Source organism: Hyaena hyaena, unplaced genomic scaffold, assembly GCF_003009895.1.
Source record: "Hyaena hyaena isolate Hyena2069 unplaced genomic scaffold, ASM300989v1 scaffold_688, whole genome shotgun sequence".
Classification (NCBI taxonomy): Eukaryota; Metazoa; Chordata; class Mammalia; order Carnivora; family Hyaenidae; genus Hyaena; species Hyaena hyaena.
In genome coordinates, this window is record NW_024081317.1 from 331,613 (window position 1) to 350,814 (window position 19,202).

The 19,202-nt window shown below is 37.1% G+C and overlaps 1 non-coding gene across 1 annotated transcript; it reads right to left on the reverse strand.

The window, feature by feature from the left end:
• Window positions 1–204: 204 nt before the first annotated feature.
• Window positions 205–312, reverse strand: LOC120220323. The gene has a single exon (XR_005525539.1). It is a non-coding gene; the product is annotated as a U6 spliceosomal RNA (small nuclear RNA).
• Window positions 313–19,202: the final 18,890 nt, after the last annotated feature.

Below are 19,202 nucleotides of genomic sequence, written 5' to 3' on the forward strand. Positions count from 1 at the left end.
TTGGGTGAATATCTAGTGTCCTCTCATTTTAGCTTGAAGGACTTACTTTGATATTTCTTGTAGGGCAGATAAGCTAGATGACAAATTCTCTTAGTTTTTGCTTAGCTGGAAATATATGAATTTCTCCTTAATTTTTAAAGGAAAGTTTTACTGCATATAGAATTCTTGGCTAACCATTAGCCCTTTGAGTAAGTCATCCCACTGAAAAATATGGAAGACTTTATGAATTTGTATGTCATCCTTATACAAGGGCCATAGTTATCTTCTCTGTATCATTCCAGTTTTTAGTATATGTGCTGGTAAAGCAAGCACTTTGGATCCTTCCATACTACAATAGAAATGAGGAAAACATGAAGGAAGCAACCTCTATCTTCTCTATTTTTCTAAATTTTTAAAATTAAACTAAATTAATTTAAATTTCATATTATTTTATTTTAAAGTGAGCACATGAGTGGGGAAGAGGGGGAAAGAAAGAGAGAGACTGAGAGTCTCAAACAGTCTCTATGCATACCATGAAGCTCTATCCCACGACTTGGGATCATGACCTGAGCCAAAATCAGGAGCTGAATCCTCAACGAATTGAGCCACCCAAGCGCCCCTGTCTTTCTCCTAATATAAATCCTGCCTTTGCTACTTCTCACCTATTTCATGGAACATGCTATGGAGAATCAGCGTCTCTAATGAAAACAAAATATTTTTATTTTCTGTCCAGTGATCTCAGTTTAAGTCCCACTATCTGGGCTTCTGATTGTTTTCAAACCACCTCTACTCAAACTCTTTCTTTGGATTTTAGTTTTATACTTCCTCACATACTACAGGACCATTCATTTCACATAATTAATACATCTCTCACTTGACACAGTGATTTTCATTTATGAGAAGAAGATACATGCCTTTCAGTTGAAGGAAAATGTTATTATATTTATTTCATAGGACACTTAAGTGAGAGCTAATCACCAGTGTTTAGTTAAGTGGGACGTAAGCATTTATTGTGTATTATTATGTTAGACTTTTGGCTATGTATTGGGTTCATATGATGCCTCTGGTACTTTGCTAGATAGTGGGGATACATTAGGGAAATATCTGTCCCTGCCATTATGGGGCTTACCAACTTTGTGAAGAACTAGAGGGGGAAGAAGAGAATACATACTAAACAAAAGGTATCACTGACAAGCATTTTGTTGATCAAGCATGAAGTTCTGAAGCAATGACAGGGATTACATTGGATTAGTGAACTAGGAAGGACTCTGGGGTGGCATTTAGTATATGTGCTGCCAAAGCGAGCACTCTGAGGTGGCATTTAATGTGAGCTCTGGGTATTAAAAGGATGTCAAAGCTAAGATATGAATGAGTTAATGTTGACTTATTTCTTATGCCACACAAAGTTTGTTAGGAGTGTGAAGAGTCGAACATTTTCTGACATATTGATGTACTTTTGTACCTGTAGATGTGAACTGCACTGAAGTGTCTGTGTGGAAATCATAAGTTAACTTTTCCAAACTAATTGAAAAGTCTGGCTGATCTTATAACAAGAATATATGGTCCTAACAATGTAATGCAATTCACTGCTATGAAAATACCATGAAAAGTGGACCATTAAAAAACCAAATGTGAGCTATGCAGACCTTTAAATATCCCATGTGTCAAGAACTAAGAATTCTTAAAGGAACCCAACAGGTATCATCTCTACTTTCCTAACATTATATATCACTGAGGACATGGCAGTGACTAGAGAAATCTGCTCAATGGAAAATCCTTACCTGATATGTTTAAAAGAAAGAAAAGAAATAATGTTTGTCTTAAGAATGGCTTGTCTCTCTGACTTTAGTAGACCCAAAGACGTTACTCAGACCTTTCTAATTTGTCTATAAGTTTGAATTGGATTGAGATACCCATTTTAAGGTGGGCATAACAATGGATAAGCTGATTCCTATTATGGATAATTATATGTAGTTTTGGTAACAGGAAAAAAAACCATAAACTTCTGAGTATGTAGATTAATTTATAATTTCATTGGTAGTAGATAATGAAATTAAATATAAAATATTGCAGGAAATATACCGTCTTTTTTTTTTTTATCAATCACTGTTTGATTTTTATATTCATGAATGTTTTCTGTTTAAACAGAAATCCTAAGTAAACCATTTGGCATATCCCGAGGCGCCTGGGTGGCTCAGTCATTTGAGCTTCTGACTCTTGATTTTGGCTCAGGTCATGATCTCACAGTTCCTTAGATCAAGTCCCAGGTCATGCTCCATGTTGATAACACATAGTCTGCTTGGAATTCTCTCCCCCTCTCCCCCCACCCCAACTCTCCTCTCCTCCTCCTCCTCCTCCTCCTCCTCCTTTCTCTTTCTCTCTCTCTCTCTCTCTCTCACTCCACCCCACTGACTCTCTCTCTCTTTCTCCCCCTCTCCCTCAAAATAAATGAACATTTAGAAAAATTAAAGGCAAATTTAACTACAGGAAGTAAAAAGCTGTTTGGAAGCATGATTGAAATACTAATTAGAGGGGCGCCTGGGTGGCTTAGTCGGTTAAGCGTCCGACTTTCGCTTAGGTCATGATCTCGCGGTTCGTGGGTTCGAGCCCCGCGTCGGGCCCTGTGCTGACAGCCAGCTCAGAGCCGCCAATTTCAGAGTCTGTGTCTCCCTCTCTCTCTGACCCTCCCCTGCTCACGCTGTCTCTCTCTCCTAGAAATAAATAAAACATTTAAAAAAATTTAAAAAAAAAAAAAAAAAAGAAATACTAATTAGAGTAAAGGTTCCATGATCCGGTCTTCATCTTTTAAGCAAGATGCTGGATCAAGTCAAAACTGCAGCTGCAAGTCACACATCTTGATGAAAGACAGAATTCTTTAAAGGTAAGAGATGGATTACAGAAAAGGTAGTTGTCATTTGAAGAAGACATTATTGCAGCTGAGTGACTTGGGCATTTCAGTGAACTTTGAAGAGGTCACGCTATTTTTTTTTTTTTAATGTTTGTTTATTTTTGAGAGAGACAGACAGACAGAGCATGAGCTGGGTAGGGACAGAGAGAGAGGGAGACAGAGGATCTGAAGCAGGCTCTGTGTTGGCAGCAGAGAGCCTGATGCCCTGATGTGGGACTCAAACTCACAAACTGTGAAATGATGACCTGAGCTGAAGTTGGATACTTAACAGACTGAGCCACTCAGGTGCCCTCCACCAACCATTTCAAGTATCATTGGCTTTTATAAAATAACGTCACCAGAGAAGCCGAAGTTATTTGTACACTGCACTTAAATAATTGAATACAAAATTCAGTGCAGTCAGATGAATACAAGGAGCCAGAGAAGATGATCATTTCAATTCTTGACTTAATTTTCCTTTCACACATAATAGTTGAAAATCACAGTCTCAAAGGTCCAACTGTGATCCGGAGTGCAAGCCTAACAACCCCCACAGTAATTTTGGACAAGTTATTTTGATTCTACCTTCGTGTACTCAGCTGTAAAATGTGGATGGTAACCCTGATCTTCTATGATTGTTGTGAGGATTAAACGCAGTATTATATGTAACCAACATATCACAGCCATTGCTTGATAAATATAGCTTTTTTTAAATTTTTTTATTTATTTATTTTTTTTATTTCTAGGAGAGAGAGAGAGACAGCGTGAGCAGGGGAGGGTCAGGGAGAGAGGGAGTGACAGACTCTGAAACAGGCTCCAGGCTCTGAGCTGGCAGTCAGCACAGAGCCCAACGCGGGGCTCGAACTCACGAACCGCGAGATCACGACCTAAGCGAAAGTCGGACGCTTAACCGACTAAGCCACCCAGGGGCCCCAAATATAGCTTTATTATTAGTGATGTTTGTTTCCTCCAGAAGTGGCTTGAAAACAGGGACAAAAAATTGCCTTGTTCCTGTGGTCACTAATTACGAACAAATGGCAGCTTTGCACTGATGCTTGAGGTAGAAAAAGAGAACTTGGCATGAATGACAGCAGCATTTTGGGCCCTGTGATGCTGTCATTCGGTCTTGCCCATTATGATTCCCTCTGGCCTTTTTTCCCCTCCCACTTTCATAACCGAACATAATTAGAATAAGCAACAAAATTCACAGTGAAGATACTTCGTAGAGTTCGTCACCCCATTTTTCATAATTCTGGTTCTAAATTGAATATTTCCATCTAAGGAAAGCCTTCCCAAGTCCCCTGAGATAGCCAGACGTGCCTGATGCTGGATTGTAGCACTCCATTTGTCTCCTGCTTGGCACTTCCTATACCATTTCTTCTTTTTCTTTTCTTTTCTTTTCTTTTCTTTTCTTTTCTTTTCTTTTCTTTTCTTTTCTTTTCTTTTCTTTTCTCTTTTCTTTTCTTTTCTTTTCTTTTCTTTTCTTTTCTTTTCTTTTTTCTTTTCTTTCTTCTTTCTTTTTTTGTCTCTTTTCTTTCCCATCAGTGAAATGCAAATTCAAGTAGGCCAGTGATGAAGTCTGTCTAGTTCATCCCTCTCCCCGGATGCTGGCTCTTCGCCAGGCACATACAGACACTCACTGTATAGTAGAGGTTGATGATCTTATCTTTTTCTTTAAACCATAATTCTCACCTGGCAGATTTACACCTTGGATTGTCTTCTCATTTTCCTTTGTATATACTTGTGCCAGGTACAAAGGCATGTGCTGAAGTAATGGAAATGTGCTCCGGAGAAGAGGAAGCCATGTCTTTGCCATCTTGGAATCACCCCTCAAACTTCAGCTACAGAGATTATAAGTGCCAGTCTTTGATTTGCTATAATTAACCCTTTCGGCTATGTTTATAACACATGGAACCAATGGGATTTAATAAGATTATTTATTCATGTCTATTAGTTAGCTTTTTTTTTTAACTTGGATTCTGACTAAATTATCTTCTCCTCAGTATACAAGAGAAAACAAACTAAATTAAGGTGCCTAAGTCAATATATTTAATAAAATTTAGTGTATTTTCTACCAGCAAGTTGGTTACTACTTCAAGATTTAACCTTCTTTTTCCATTAAATGGTGACAGTTTATCTGGTATCTCCTCTCCCTAAGTCCAATCATCGTGTTAGAGTCTTGCATATTTTAGGTTCCAAACACATGTAGAATTTACATACACAATTTACATACACGCATATACAGTTTGTGATATAGCCATAAGGTAATTAGCAATTGGTTACAATTTGCTGCTAATGAGGTCAGGGATACAAATTTACTGTTCCTCTGAGTCTGTATTTTGGCCCAGTTCCATTTCTGCAGATTTTACCCTGACCCCTGGGCTGCTGTTTCACAAATGCTGCTTATCACTGGAGGAGGTCATGTAGGACGATTTGAATGGTTCCCTGCCGACCCAGCACCTCTACTGGTCAAGGCTCTCAGCATTTCCCTGACAAATGGCATGTGTATGGTGTGTTTTATCTTTGTATTCTCTTTCTGTCAGTCTTTGTCCACAGGGATGGACATTAAAAGTGTTTTAAATCAACAGGATCCAGAACATCAACTTTAAATAGAGAAATCAGCTTACTATTGAGCATAGCTTGAGACAAGCTTGACTGTAAAACTGAGGAGTATTTAATAGTTATGTTTCCTATATTACATCCTTTTGAAAACCTTTAATCAATATCTCTTCCATCAGAAAACAGATCAAATGACATAGTGAAGTGTGATTTAGGGGAAAATGTGTGAATTAGAAACCTAGAATTCAAGCAAAAAAAAAAGATGGATAGAGATAGATGATAGATAGATAGATAGGTAGATAGATAGATGGATAGATTGATAGATAGATAGATAGATAGATAGATAGATAGATAGATAGATAGATAGATAGACAGACAGATGGAAGAGGTAGGAATCATTTATTTTCCTTTAATTTCTTGGTCTTTAAGAAAACCTTTTCATTTAAAATGGGGTCATGGAACAAATATAGATATAATACTCTGGAGATTAAAAATGCACTTGCTGTGAAGTTTATTTATTTTTCCCCTAAAGACTTGAGAACTTGGCATCCTATTTAATTCTGTAAATGTACTTATGGATACTGTTATTTAATCTTTGAATTATTTTTGCTTAATCTTCATTTATGGATTAAGAGGCTTTATTCTGAAACTAATTCAGAAATACTAGAAATGTTATAAAACCTAACTAAAAACACTAAAACATTTATAGCTGATTCTCATTTGATTGATGGTAGTTGTAGTCTATAAAGTTTTCAGAATTGCTAAGTACATGCTGAACCCCGGCTCTTGAGGAAATACAGTCTTAGGTTCCTGTTAGCTTCTGGTCACAACATTTTAGTCAACTGATCAGTGCATAAATGTGTTTTAAATATGTTTTTATGTAATCACGTATTGATTGATCACTATAGGACCTTTTGTAAAAGGAGGATTGCCTGTTTAATACAGATTTAAGGGGAACCTGGGTGGCTCAGTCGGTTAAGCATCCTACTTCAGCTCAGGTCATGATCTCACAGTTCGTGGGTTTGAGCCCCATGTCGGGCTCTGTGCTGACTGCCAGCTCAGAGCCTGGAAGCTGTTTCAGATTCTATATCTCCCTCTTCATCTGATCCTCTCAGAGGTGTCTCTCTCTCTCTCTCAGAAATAAATAAAACATTAAAAAAATTTTTTTTTTAAAGTTTCATTAAAAAAGAATACAGATTTAAAATATAACAGCGAGCTAGTGGCTCCCTTAAGGCAAGGACAGGAGGAAAGATTTGTTAACAAACGAAACTGTTAATTTTGCAGTTAATAAAGAAGAATGACTTTTAAATCTTTTTATCCCCTGGAAATATAAAATATAATCTTATCAGACACATCAGTCTAATTATATTTCTTTAGTTTTATAAATATTTTACCAGCATCTTTTCATTTTTGTGGTCACTTGCAGAACAAATTGAATAAATGAACTATACAGTTCTCCTCATGTTGATTTTGGTTTTATTTCTTTGTTCTTCAGAGGGAGTTAAGTCCCAGGAGTGCAGAGGAAGCCCTACCACCTGGGCCATATACTTGATTTTCTTGTAACAGCAGTTTTAGGCCCATCAGTATAAATTTACAATATAAATAATTTGGTTCATAGAAGCGATCATGTAGGAAAAAAATTCTGAACATTGACATTTTCAATTAGTAATATATAATTACTCTTAAGAGATTTCTAAAGGACACCATTTTCTTCTTTTTTGAAATATTGACTGATCCATATTTGCACTGGCTGCCTTAGAAGTGTTTGGTCTGTGCTTTTTCAAAATGACTGTCAGCAAACATAATGAGCCTTGGACCCATCCAGTAGCTTTGCTAGCATATGTCTGCAGAAGGATTTTTAACATCCTGCTGACTGCGCTGGTCCTGTCGAGACTCACAGCAGGCAAATTGTCTTTTGCAGCTCAGCTTATGAATATAACCTTTGCATGTTTGGAAATACTCCTTCTGAGGCCGGATTTATACTTATGCCTTGATTCCAAGTGCTTATTTTGATATCAGTGTTAAACAGGAGAAAGAAGAGCTGACAGTGATTCACCTTGCACTTTTCATTATGTTAAACTATCTGTTATCAGTATCTCATTCTTTATTGCATTTACTACTGTGTATGAGCTCTGGAAACGATAAAGGTGTTCCTTACAAATTCACATTCCAGAAATGCTGACTCTGTATTTTAAGTGCTGTAAACATATCTAAGTGGCAGACATACCATTTTCATTAAAAATGCTTTAAGTCAGGGGTGGCTGGGTGGCTCAGTCAGTTACGTGTCTGACTTTGGCTCAGGTCACGGTCTCACAGTTCATGAGTTCGAGCCCTGTGTGGAATTCTCCGGTCTGTGCACAGAGCCTGCTTTGGATCTTCTGTCTCTCTCTGCCCCTCCTTCCCTTCTGCTTTCTATCTCTCTGTCAAAAATAAATAAACATTTAAAAAAATGCTTTAAGTCAGGACCATAAGAGGTTGTGTTGTTACCGCAAAGAGGGCGGCTATTGCCTGAATGGGGGCCTAATCTTTTAGGCACTGGTGGGGCTATTTGTGATAAGTGCACATATTTAATCACAGACTTTTTCTTGCCTTTACCATGTACTTATTTAATTTGCTATTTTACTTATGGAAGTCAGGAGTCAGCCTTTATAGTCATTTAGTACATCCTTTTAAAATAATTATTTTGTAAATATAAAATTTTTATATTGGAAACACGATCTGCAACACCACAGTGGAAATTAATATAGCCAACATAATTAGTAAGTCTGATTCACCATGCCCCAGGAGGTAAATCTTGTTAAGGGGAGAAATTGATGTTCTTACCTAAATGAAGTACCAATGTTTTTTAATGATTATTATCAATCTGATTTATAGACTTATGGTAAGACCAAATGTTTATTAATTTTGTTTGCATATAAATATCTAGATACAGCACAGTGCTTTAGGTTAGTTTATAAAATAAACATTGTATTTCCTTTAAGTAATGAACTACTATGCAGTTATTAAAGTTGAGAAATGCTAAGGTAGAACCTATAAAAGAAAACTTGCTTAGATGGGAAAGAAATACATTGGATTCTCAACCAGCTAGATCTTTCCCTGTTTTTCTGAAGAAAAAAAAAAGCAAATGTGAAACAAACCAAAAAAAAAAAAAAAAACTCCACAGTATTTATTTAGAAATCAAAGGTCAAGCAGGATATGTTCCAGTATTTGTTGAGATACTGTTGAATCTGCTTACTCTTTCACCTCTGTGCTCCTATCAAATATCCCAAATAATGAATCTGAGCCACTGTGACTATGAGCCTGAAGATGTCATGAACACATTTTTGTGTCTTACATTGTGCTTCCTAATGCTATTATGGGGAAAGGCTATAGAAGATTTTTAACAATAAAGTTTAGAATCAAGCAGGCTCATTTTGACTCCCTGACTTAACTAGAAAAATAATCAGAACTCATATTAGTCATGTAATATTGTTCGGTTGCATGTGCTTAAAAAAAACAAACTAGGATTACATTTAAGTGATATTTAAAAACCAAAGACCAGGGGCGCCTGGGTGGCTCAGTCAGTTAAGTGTCTGACTTCCGCTCAGGTCATGATCTTGCAGTTCATGGGCTCGAGCCCATGTCGGGCTCTGTGCTGACAGCCAGCTCAGAGCCTGGAGCCTGTTTCAGATTCTGTGTCTCCCTCTCTCTCTGGCCCTCCCCTGCTCTCTCTCTCTTTCTCTCTCTCTCTCAGAAGTAAAAAAGAAAAAAAAAAAAACAATGACCATATACAGAAGAAAATTTGTTGTTGAAAATGGCACATTTTTCATTATTTTTATGGCTGAATAATGTGTGTGTGTGTGTGTGTGTGTGTGTATTACAATTTCTTTTTCCATTCATCCATTGGTATACACGGATTATTTTTATGTCTTGGTTATTGTAAATAATGCTGCAGTGAACAAGAGAGTGCATATATTCTTCTCTTTTAATATGAAATTATTAAATTAGCAAAAGTACACCACAGCAAAAACTAATGTAGTCAACGTAGTTAATAAGTTGGATTTACCACATCCCAGGATGGAATGTACTTTGACTTTCAGACGTGAAGTTAACTGCAATTCAGCTTTCAGACTGCCTAAATGGCATAAAGTTACAAGTCGTTAATTTATTCCATTTTATTGATTTAATAAACATTTATAGGATGCTTGCTGTGTGCCAGACACTGTAATGCCATTGTAAGATATTTTAGATTACTTATTATTGTAATGATACTTACTGAAATGATAATTTATAGACAGACAGAACTTGGGCTTTTTTTCTCTTACCTTCCTTCTGGTCCTTCCCCCTCCCTCGCTCTTTCTTTCCTTCCCTCTTTCTTCCTTTCCTTAATTCTCCTGTCTCTCCCTTCCTCTCTTTCACCCTCCTTCCCTTCTTTTCTTTTCTTTTCTTTTCTTTTCTTTTCTTTTCTTTTCTTTTCTTTTCTTTTCTTTTCCTTTTCTTTTCTCTTTCTTTCCTTCTTTTCCTTTCTCTCTTTTTCTTTCTTTCCTTCTTTCTTTCATGTCTGCCATAAATATTATTCCACCAATTCATTTCTGCTTATAAACACAAGTTGCCTTCCAGTCACTATCCCACATCTAAAAGTATAGCAACGAAGCTGGACTTCATTCATCTGGGGGAGGGTCTATTAGAATAATAAGGAGCTTAAAGGTCCATGCAGAGTTACTCCCCTTACATAAACAATGACCATGCCAAAAGGTTAGGGAAGAAGTCAAAGAGCAAACAACATTTTATTTGTGAGAGTTTCCAGTGCTCCAAAAGCACAGAAGGAACAGCTGCTTAAACATTACTTGCCCTTTGACTAGTGGGCAAAAGCACTGCATGGGACTTACATGTGTAATACTACCACCACCACTGAAAAAAACTCTTTAAAAAGTACCTTCAAGTTATAATAAGAAAGAGGCCATGGATGCAGAATTATCCATTGTTTTGTTCTTCAAAAGTGTGGGGGTGGAAAAATAATTTTCCCTCTACTCTTCTAGGTTCTTCACTGAGAATCCTCATACTAAAAGACAAATTAACAGGAGAAAAAACAATCAGCTGGCCAGTTAGCTCAGTTGGTTAGAGTGTGGTGCTAATAACAGGAGAAAAAACAAACATAAGTTTAATCACATGTATACCTCCTGTGTACATGAGAGATACTCAGGAAAACTGGGTAATTCTCCAAAATGGTGCAAGCCATCACCTTAAATATGTTCTTTAGCTAAAGCCAAGATGTTGGAGGAAAGGGAAGGACTCTTAGGGAGGGTTACCAGGAAAACCATAGTAGATAAAGGTCAAGTTGTTACGCAGATTCAGGTTGTTGCCTTTCTTACCGTTGAGAGCTTCTAGAGATTTTGACATCCCTCCTCTTCTTGGTATGGCCAGGAAGACACTGACAAATGGAGAATTCTCTCATAAATGTAAACGCCTCTTACAAAAAAGTAACTCTGAGTTTCTCTTGTGCCTGCTGTTTCTTAAAGATAATAAGCCTAAAATAATCCTCATGCCACAGAGGCATATTTTAGCTGGCATATTCTACTCCTCTTCACAAGAAACTCTTTTTTTCCTGTTCTGAGTCATCCTAGATTCTACCAGAAAAATGTAAAGGGAAATGTTAGCCCCATTCTAAAACAATGAAAAATAAATTATCTGCCTTTGGGTATGCAGTTTGAAATGAAAGTATTATAATGGCAATGAAGCTTAATTTGCTAAGCAAATGAAAAAGACTGATAAAGCACAGAAATGACTTTGGCTTTTCTTTTTTACTTCCCTTAGTATTAACTATTTGCTACTTAGCAAATGACAGGCCACTTATCTAGTGAAGAAGTGTGCTCTGTTCTACTGATCACAAGCTTATGTTTTAAGAAATGATTGTAAGTGGGTTTATAAAATCATCATTGGGTTTGAGTTTAGAAGATAGAGCCATAGCACATCTCCTTCTTGGGGGAGAGTGGGAATCAGAATCCCAGCATAACCCTCCCCAAGGAGATACTCCTTTTATTTCCATTCAACTTTTCATCTTTTTTGTTTAATCTTTGATGTGGTAAGGAGTTTAGGTCCCTTCTTGGAGGGTGCTGTGATTTATGTAGCATATTATTTGGAATGTATTTCTTGAGTTTCTTGTTACCTCAGATGAATTTCTTATTTTATCATCCCTTTATGCACTTAATTACTTAATTGATAAATACTTACTTGGTTTTTCTCCATATTGAAAATTATTACCAGCCTGTGACTGAGTTAAGATCTCTACTCAAATATATAGATTTTTAAATCTTTTATAGATGTTACAAGGGACAAAAATACTTCATTCAAGCTACCTAATACTAAATACAGAACTAATTTCTTCATATATGAAAACTATGTGAAAATATATGTGGTCCTGGCCTTAGAGACCTGGTACTAAGACTCAAATGCTTTTTCCTCTCATCCCCATCTCTGCTTCTCTTCCTTTGACCAGGGCCCAAGGTGGCAAGAACCCCTGGCTCCAGGGGGTTCCTACCAGACCAAGTTCAGCCACTCGCCACGGACAAAATCCAAAGCAGAGAGTTGAGTGGCAGTGAAACAAGAAAAGGATTATTTTAGTGAGGCCAACACCAGGAAGACCCTGAACTGATATCGCAAAGACTGTGTCCAAAGTGCTGAAAGTACTTCTAGGTTTATATAAGGAAAATGTGGGAGATGAAAAGGTTGTGTTGATCATTTTCTTGGGGCCCATCATGCGGAGTCATTATTGTTTGAGAGGTAGTTTGGGTTCCCATCATGGGATGCTTTGCCTGCTGGATCTTTCGCCCTAGTTGACGATAAGCTGGAAAGACGAATTTCAAATGTACAGACAGAGGTTGAAATTGAGGTAGTTGAAGTCTTTGTTCATTTGTGAACATTTTTTTCTCTTTCTCTTTTCTTTTCTCATTCACTTCTCCATGAGTTTAGAACCATGGTCATTGGCAATTTCTGACTCATGCCATTATAGATTTATGACCTCAAAGGAAAATAGAGTTTAGAAATTCTTAGGAGATCATTTTTATTGCTCACACTTGGGTCACAGGTTCATCTCTTGGACCTATCACAGTAAGCTGGAGAGGTTAGAGGTTGTGAGTGCCCCTTCTTCGACCATGAGCCCACACCTGAAATAAAATTTGTGGGAAGTTATTTTAAAAATGAGAGGAGGGGCACCTGGATGGCCCACTCAGCTGAGCATCCAACTCTTGATTTCAGCTCAGGTGATGATCCCATAATCGTGAGACAGAGCCTCCCATCAATCTCTACATTGGATGTGGAGCCTTCCTGAGATTCCCTCTCTCCTTCTCTCTCTACCCCAATACCTTGCTTGCAATCTCTCTTTTAAAGAGAGAGAGAGAGAGAGAGAGAGAGAGAGGTGGGAAGCAGACATATAATAGTTGTTCATCCTATCATGAACAAAATACTATAAGGGGGGAATATAAAGTTAAATTAGAGAAGAGCAGTTAAACTAATGTACATAATATTTTTCTTTAGATTTCTTAAAATATATATACATATAATTATAAGAGTAAGGTTGGTAGTGAATAGGAAGTATACAGAGGAGAGATTGTGCATTACAGAAGAATTGAAAGAAATGTTGGATATATGAAAATCAATATGTGAAGAGGCCATAGATTGGAGAGCTATCAAAGTGAAAGGACTACAACAGAGACTTCATTAGAAGATGACAAGATAGACATGAGGTCGAGAGACAGAGATGATGAGAGAAAAAGATCAAAGAGTGACATGGGTACAAGAATAAGGGAAGAGATAGGATCAGAAAGTGTAGTATGTGTTGATAAAACTAAACTGACATTATTATCATTAATAATAATATTGTCTTTGGTTTCCTCATTTTTGCCAATAGAAGATTTTGGCTTTGTAAGGAAGCATATTGTAATTTGAGAATTGTGAGTAAAATTTATTTTAGATTTCTAAATGTCTTTCAATATGGTATGAACAAATACAATAACAATTCTCAAGGAATAGCTATCTTTAGTCAGTGGAAGGTAGAACATTATATATTTTAAAATCATACAATACTTCAAACATTGTGGAGAGAGAACAAAGCTGTCGCCAGTAATGCATGAATGATCGGTATTATAGAAGTACTTTTCTGATAGAACACTTCAAATACCATTTGGCTGTCACTTCTCCCTCGTTTGCTTTGTATCCCATGGAGATGATCTGACCTTAAGCTTCTGTTAGCTTCAAAGAGAGCTCCATTCTTGCCTCATCTCTGCAGGGTTGAAGAAACAGACTCTTGGTTAACAACAGGAACCAAATTGATTTTAATATTGTGTAATCTTTACTCTGATGCAGGCAATGTTATCTAGGCCATCTCTGTGGTTTAGTGATTATAGGGCTGGATTAGAGTTCAAAATACAAATCAACTCTGTAGATCTAGTATAGCTATTAGGTCCCAAGGTAGAGTGTATTAGGTGGCCTTCTTGACAGTCATCTGCGATTATGTTAATACACCTCCTTAGTGGACTTGTTACTTCCACCTCAGTATATGCAACCAGTCTTCTTCGTTGTTTTTGGTGCTTATAATTCTGGAAAGGGACATTATATCAATAATATCACTATCAATATTTAATCCTGGAAAGGGACAAAATATGAATGTTCTTCGGATATATCCAGTGAGCCCTCACTCAGAATTTCAGTCCATTATGTTAAATAGACATAAAAATATGTTCTTTAGTAAATATATATTGGAGGCTGAGATAATAACAATGGGTAAAATTATTACAGACTCCTTTGAATTATGGATCTGACCAAGTATCCAGCTTTACTGAAATTTTAATCATAAGGCACAGGAAGCACTCTTTAAAACGGGTTCCAGTGCACGGTCTGATGCAGAAAGGACAGACCTGGGAACTTCAGTCACTGGAGGTCAAGGACTTCTTTCTGTTTTTCCTGTGCCTTATGATTACCTAAGTGAGAAGTCCTTGAAGCTTCCACATTCTTTCTTGCTGTGTCAGAGTACGCAACTGACCCACTTTTATAGGGGAGATCTGAAAGAGATGTGACATTTTCATTACTTGCACAGAGGATAGATTATAAAAATCTCCATTTTATACTCACATAATTGTATGACTTTTTCCAAACACCATGTCCCATAAACCATAGCTTCCAGGTTTGTTTACCAGAGGCAAAGCTAGACAGTTACCATTTCATATATAAGGACTCTTCCATCAGTCACTGCCATTACTTTACTTTCCAGGAGGAGTGATCCCTTGGTAAAAGGAAAGACTGAATGGCAGACCTGCTGCAGAACCATATTTTTTCTACATACTTTCTAGGTGATGTGGATATAGAGATGAGTAAAACAATCCTTGCCCTCAAATATTGTTACAGTCTATGGAGAGGAACACAAAACCAATACCAAAGATAATAAATCTGAAACCCTAAACATGGTACATGACATATAATAGATCTCTCAATAGATGGCAATATTTTAAAAAATAGTATTAACAAGGCAGTAGTGAAGCTATAACATGGTTTAATATTATGAGAAAGGTGAAGTCTTAGTGGATAATACAATTGGTACAGGTTTCAAGTTTACACATTCTGCTGACATTTACCAATTTTTCAAGTGCCAGATACTATATGAGGATAAATAAGACAGCAATCCCAGTTCCTGTGAGCTTTCAGTCTTAGAGTAGACACAGCCAGGTAAACAAATAATATACTATGACAATATGTTATGTGAAATAGGTGTGACAGAGGAAGACAAATACTGTTCCAATTTATGGGTGTATATTCTCACTTATGTGTGGAACCTGAAAAAGCTTCAACTCAGAGACAGAGGAGCATGGTGGTTACCAGGGTTTCGGGGTATGTTGGTCAGAGTGTACAAACTTACAGTTATAAGGCAAATAAGCTCTGGGGATCTAAGTTACAGTACAGTAACTGTAGTTCAGAACACTATATTATACTTGAAAGTTGCACGCGCGCACACACACGCTCACAAATGTAATTATGTGGGATGATGGAGGTGTTAAAAGCATACATTATGACAAGGGTGCTTTAAAAAATCTATTGATTAGCTTTAGCAGAGCAACAAATTTGGCCTCCAGAAATGCAGAATCAATGTGCAAGTTAAATCTTGAGGGATGAGTAATCACTGACTGAGTAAAGAAAGAAGCTAAAGGCCTTTCAGGGGGAAGGAGTGATGTGGGCAAAGCATAAGGGCATGGGAATCTGTGAATACTTAAATAGGTTCTCCTTGGATGATGATGAAAGAAAAGTAGATTGGAGTCAGATGATAAATGATGCCAGCAAGAAGGAATTATAATAACAATGACAAACATTGCTACTAAGTTTTGAGAAGTATGTTCCAGGTACAGAATTAGGTACAAATGATGTGTCCTGGGTGCTTATAGCATTTTAGGAAGACAATATTAATATTTGGATTTTATAAATTATAATCTAGTCCAACAGCTAATTAGATATGGTGTTGGGATTTGCATGCAAAACTGAATTACTGAAAGCCCATTCTGTCTCTTTGATCAACCTCCATGATTCGAGCTCCCATAGGTTTGGGGTTTGCACACTGACTTAATCTAATAGGCAAGTAATAAACCACATCAGCAACAGTTAGTCCCTATCCATAGACTGTATGCTTCTGCAGTAGTGAGCTTGCTGGAAAATATGGTATCAAAACAAGTTCACTACCACTCCCTTGTCCTTTCTGTCAAGGTTGCAACTCCTGGCCTCTCTTTAACACAAAGTGTTTGACCACCTCCACCTTGAAGGTTTCAGTAGGGAAATGAAGAGATTATTACTGAGTTTCAGAAAGATATATTGGTCAAACGTCTGAAGGAAAATGGAAATTTAGAGAATGTAGGCTTAGAGGAAATTACTAGAAGCCTGCTGTAAAAATTCATGAGAATGTAAAAGAACACTATTTTTCCTGCTCAAGAGAATGCATAGCCAAACTCCTACTTGCAATTCTAACCCAATAAAACAACCAAAAGTGACTTGTAGAGTCAGCAGTTTTATTTGGGAGTACCATTATCCTTCACTGAATGGAGGTGATTTTTGGTTGCTCAGGGAGAGGATTCTTCTGCAATTATATCACTCTTTGCTGAGACTCAGCATTGTCTAGGCAAAAGTGTAAGGAGCAAAACAGAGAATTCTCGCTGTGAAAATCACTTCTTCTAAAGAGATGCTTCAGTGCCATATAATAGTTGCCACTGTGGTGCTTTGGCTTTATAGAAATTGCCTTCCTGCCTGGGGCTCTTCATCCAAAAAGAAGTCACTTCTTTGGGTGACTGGTGGCAGCTTTTATTTATCAATTATTCTATAATAAATGATATTGTAGTTCTACCTGATCATGAATAAATTTTACTTCCTTTTGGACTCTGTTAGCGATGTTGAATTCAGATTGCATGACGAGCTACAATGTTTATGAAAAAAGTATTTCTACAGCTAAATTTATTAATGGTATGTTAGTAGCAGAGAAGGATAGTTTGAGTTCTTTCATTCCAGGGAAAGAGCTCTATAACAAAGAAGAAGTACCAAGAGGCTAAAAAGTCACTTTTAGTTCACATAACGTTTGATCCAAACATTTACACAACATCTTTGTCACTAGCACTTGCTAGTGACTCTGGATATTTCAGTGAATATAGTAGTGTCTTTGGAATTGCAAAATACAACATAAAAGAAATTGTTCTAGAGTTGAGTGAATGTTCTTTGTATTCAAGGACATCTAATTGTTCAAAAAAAAAATTCTGTTGAGTAACTTAAAAGATCAACTTGGCTTTTTTTAATGATTCATGAATTGGGCAGCATCCCACCTAGCAAATAGAAAGGAGCTCTGAAATGCTTTACAGAATGGGAGGCTTCCAGGTGGAAGAGGGCAAAAACAAGGAAAGAGTGGATTACCCCATGTGGGATACAATAGGTCTATCAGGCCGATTTCCTCACTGCTGCTGAATACAAAGCCCTGAGCAGAAGTCAGATGCTTAACTGACTGAGCCACCCAGGCACCCCTGGAAGTGTTCATACTTTAAATGTTATCCATGGGGTGCCTGGGTGGTTCAGTCAGTTGAGTGTCCGACTTCAGCTCAGGTCATGATCTCGCAGTTTGTGGGTTGGAGCCCCACATCGGGCTCTGCGCTGGCAGCTCAGAGCCTGGACCCTGTTTCGGATTCTGCGTCTCCCTCTCTCTCTGCCCCTCCCCCACTCATGTTCTGTCTCTCTCTGTCTCAAAAATAAACTATTAAAAAATTTTTTTAAAAATATTTTTATTTATTTCTAGGAGAGAGAGAGAGAGAGAGCGTGAGCAGGGGAGGGTCAGAGAGAGAGGGAGACACAGACTCCGAAATAGGCTCCAGGCTCTGAGCTGGCAGTCAGCAAGACCCCGACGCGGGGCTCGAACCCACGAACCGCGAGATCATGACCTAAGCAAAGTCGGACGCTTAACCGACTAAGCCACCCAGGCGCCCCTAAAAAAATTTAAATGTTATCCAGCAGTGGGGAACATGAGGAGATGTGTGTAATCTTTAATCTAATTAGTGTCACTAATTAACAAGCTAATTATATTTAATGTTCTATATATTAATGTTTATTTTTTGGACTTTTATAGGGATGCATTTTTATTGTAAAATAAATAAAAACATTTAGAATGGTAGGCAATAAAAACTTGGTACATTTAAAAATATGTTAGCATTACAATCAAAAGTCATAAGATTATTTTATGTTGTTAACATATGTATTTAGGTAAGCTGTATGACTTTTCCCCTAGAAAATTTGTATGATAATGTGCTTGTTATCATACAAATAAAAGAAGTCAGTCAGTTCAAAATGACATATAAGGCTGAAACTGCTTTCTTGTTCTGATTTGCTATTCATGGAAAACAAGTACAAAATATGAGCGGTTTAGGGATCTAGGTCACTGGCCCAGGATTCCGCATTAATTCATCTCATAAAAGTACAAAGGATGATCAATCAACTTTGTCAGCCTCTAATGCCATCATCAGAGTGATGATGAGCTAGAGGAAATTATAAGCTATTTATAAATTTCTCTTAAGTACCTAGAAATATTACTTTGGATTTTATGACATTAAAAGAATAGGATTTCTTTTCAAGAGCTGTGTAGTGGCAAACTTAAAATTTCTAACATACCTAGGGATTCATACATCTATTAGAATATTTGCAACAAAACTGCTTATACCTTTTTTGTGAATTTAAGTAAACACATACCTCTTCAACAACATCTAGACAGTAATTATGCATGTGTTATTTCTTTAATATGCCTCAGATCTCAGTGATTACAGTTAATTTTCTTTGTTATGTTCCCCCTGAGAGTTATGAATTGACAAGAGGAATATTTTTATGAACTACAAATTTCAGGGAGAAAAAAGTCTGAAGTATATGGCCATTAGGATTTTTAACTGCTAAATTGCTTTAGGTTGTGCCTTAGAGAACACAGAAGAAAATGTGAGGACAAAACAGAAGAGATAAAAAATAATAGTAAAGATGTTGTAAAATACTATGAGGACAGAAAATAAACAATGAAATACCCCAAAGTATGAACAGGGCATCTTAATAATACAGCCTTGTCCTCCCTGGACGAATATATTAGTGTCTCTGGTTCATGTGCTTAATATTCATTAGAAGTTGTTAATGATGGTGACCCTCCTAGTCACGATAAGATCCTTAAGTGCCTTAGATGATTAAAGAAAAAGAAAACCAAACTCAAGTACCAATTGTTGACTCATTCTTTAAAGCCTGCAAAATGACCTTACGT